Source organism: Dendroctonus ponderosae, unplaced genomic scaffold (assembly GCF_020466585.1).
Source record: "Dendroctonus ponderosae isolate FM_Combo_2020 unplaced genomic scaffold, Dpon_F_20191213v2 Dpon_F_20191213_1, whole genome shotgun sequence".
NCBI lineage: Eukaryota > Metazoa > Arthropoda > Insecta > Coleoptera > Curculionidae > Dendroctonus > Dendroctonus ponderosae.
In genome coordinates, this window is record NW_026017110.1 from 34,980,746 (window position 1) to 34,984,345 (window position 3,600).

The following is a 3,600-nucleotide window of genomic DNA, read 5'->3' on the forward strand; positions in this document are numbered from 1 at the left end:
AATAGAAAGAATAATTTCTAGAAAAATCTACTGATGCTTCTGTGAATGAGATTAAATTTTAAATCCTCAACCAGCTGACTATTTACGCGACTGCGCAGTTCGAGGAGCCGCCAGTGGCATTTAGCATCTCGTAATTTTTGCCGTGCGGCAGAAATCGACCCGTGTAAACACCCCATAACATGCTTGTGGGTTTACTAGGGCGTCGACGTGTAGCGTCTGAATTTTGACGCAACGCCCCAGCGCAGGCACTGCTATCGAGGCCAGTCCAGCGGCGGGACGCAAGCGATTCTATTTACGGAACTTCGTTTTAGAGTGTCTGACCTTTACGTGGATATTTTTTGTGTAATAAAATATATCACACAAACTTAGATTTTTGAGGATCAAAATTCCCAAATAACAAGAACAGATCTGTGCATGTCAGCCATATGCAAACTTCCACAAGCTGCATAGGGATGACGCTACATTTTGATTTTCAAATACGGTCCATTTATGACCATCCCTGCATAAATAGTTGGGCATACGGCTTTAATTTATAACTATTTTATTTATATTAAAGGCTCGCGCGCACTAGCCGGCAACGGAACGCATCTGGGAGGGAGCAAGTTTTGGTCCTTATCGCGCACTAGTCGGCAATTTTCCGTTCAGTCGCTGAATCTATTTCGTTCAAGATGGATGCAAATACAGTAATTATAAGTTTATTATGCGAGGAAGAAGAACAACGAAAATGGGTACATGAAATCTGTAAAAGGCGAAAGCTTGAAAGTGAATTTGCTACTTTATTTCCTCAATTAATTGAACACGGAGAAAAATTATTTCAATACTTCCGAATGAGTTACGAAAAATTCCAAGAACTATTGTCAATTATTAAATCTGATCTGACAAGAGAGAATACTACATTCGCATACTACAAGCGCTCTATTCCACCAGCAGAACGCTTAGCAGTAACTTTAAGGTAAGTTTATAAATATATTATTATTACTTTATGAATGTCTGTATTTTTTAGGGCAAGCAATACAAACACACCAAAACCCGATTTTTTATTTTTTATAATGAATATATAGATATATTAAATTCCTTTGTCCACTTAAAAACACTAAAAGTCTGTAACATGTGGCAATTGCAACAACTGTGTTACATTAAACTTTTTCTAAAAATTTGAGATGTCACTTAATTCTGGTGATCCAATAAAAGATCATCGAGAATCGTATGTGTTGTGACTGTGAAACTTAAACTGTAAAGAAGTCATTTCTTGTCTTGCCAAAGGTTGCACATTTTGCGGATGTAAATGTGGATTTCTGTGGAACCCTTCATATCCACTTGACTGAACACTGGAAAACTGCGGATAGTCTTTAGCTTGTAAGCATGATAACTCTGCTTCTTGGATAATGCCAAAAATCTTGGATTTCACCTGTATTTGCAGACCGGGTGGGAATGCTTGCGCTGTCTCATACATTGCATTGAAAAAATGCTTTAAACAGTTATTTGTTGAAGCTGTAGCTGTAGTGGTTTCTAAATACTTTTCCAGAACACTAGCTACAGAATGAGGTTGCATATTGGGAGTCCGTTTCTTCTTTTTGTTTGGAAGTGAAGTAGGTGTTGTTCCAAATATGGTGTTGGTAGATGCCGATGCTTCTCCCAAAGATTCCAAGTCATTCGTATTACTTGTGGCTTCGACAGGATCAGTTGCTTCTTCCTCCGTAGCTGCCGGACTGTTAACAAGGCAGACTGGTTCAATATTTGTTTTCTGTTCTCGATCCGGCAAATATTTGTTCCGATAACATTTTCAAATTTACATGGCCTGACTTTACTAGCAGCATCTCCACTTTAGTTTTTCGTAATTTTAATGCCTTTCCATAGTTATCACGCAACCTAGACCATTTTTCTTTGCAATCTGTCACTGAAAAGAAAATCATGTTTCGGTGTCAATTATTTAGAGTTGATCAAAATATTTGTTGTAGGTTTTTGGCAACTGGAGATTCGTTTAAAACGATATCATTTAGTTATAGACTGGGTCAGACTACTGTAAGATGAATTGTTCATTCGACATGTATTTTGATTTGGAAAAGACTACAACCAATTGAAATGCCGACACCAACAGAAGCTATGTGGAGAACAATCGAAAACATTTTTATGAAAAATGGAACTTTCCAAACTGTTTGGGTGCCATAAATGGTAAACATGTCGTTATTGAAGCACCACCCAACAGCGGATCCCTGTACTACAATTATAAAAAAAACGTTTAGTATTGTATTGCTGGCATTAGTAGACGCAAATTATAAAAGAATAATAGCTGATGTTGCAGCTTATGTTAAAAATAGTGACGGTGGAATATTCAGCAATTCTGTTATGGGAAAAGCCTTGTTAAATGGAAAATTATCAATACCCTCTAATAAGACTTCCTGGAACTAACACTACTTTGCCACATGTTATTGTGGCAGACGAAGCTTTTCCTTTACATGAGAACATTATGCGTCCATATCCCGGAACCCAGACACGAGATGACGAGACCAAGGCAACTTTTAATTACCGATTGAGTCGTGCTCGTTTAACACAGAAATTTAGAATTTATCAGAGGAGATTGCAGATGTCACCAGAACATATAGATATGTAATATTAGCAACTTGTTGTCTACACAAATTTCTTCGTGGTGATTCACGCCTAACAGAAATTGATTCGGGTGATAATAATATATTAACAATTCAAGAACTGAAACATGTTGGGGGTAAAGCCACCGAGAAAGCATTGCATATCCGGGAAGAATTCAAAAATTACTTTTGTAGTATAGGAGCCGTAAATTTGCAAAATAATATGATCAGAAGAGGTTATAAAAATCAACCGCAAACATAATATTATCTCTGGTTTAAGACTAATTTGAGATTGTATTTTCCTCAAACTGTAGGTATGCAAATAACTTCGGAGTAAAGCAAATAAAACGTTTTTTATTAACTTACTTGATTGTCCCATTTGCTTGGCAATTTATTTCCAGCAGTTATTTTTTATATCCTGGTTGGAATGTTTTTTTTCGGCCAAATTATAGAGCTCCTTGTACCCACTAACAGGGATTATTGATTTATCTTTGTCCATTTTAACGTTTTGTGGCCAAAAACCAGCGCGCACTGTGCAATCCCCTCGGCAACAGAACGGAAATGCCGGCAAAAGTATTCTCTCCGAAGAATTCCGTTCGGGCCGGTGCGTTCCGGCGCGGCCCGATCCCAGACGACACTAAAATTCTCCGCAACCATCGCTTTGCGCGAGCGCGAAATTTAACCGTAGCCCGCCTCAGCTGACTGTCGAAAAATTGGCGCGCATTTTAAACCACTTTGACAGTGTATGCAACCAGATGATTGAAACACATCAAGATGTCTTCACCGTACATATTTTATTGTACTTATGAATGTATATGAAGGCGGGCGCGGTTAAGTTGAATTATGAAGAAGATTGGAACAGTAATACAGTTTAATACATTTATTTTAAATAGTTACAAATAATGATTTATTTACATGTAAAATAGTAGGTAACTAATGAAATATGCATTAGTATAAATCGACAAAATGCTCTCTTACGCAGCTCAAAACAGGTATTTTACTGATCTGGGTTTTG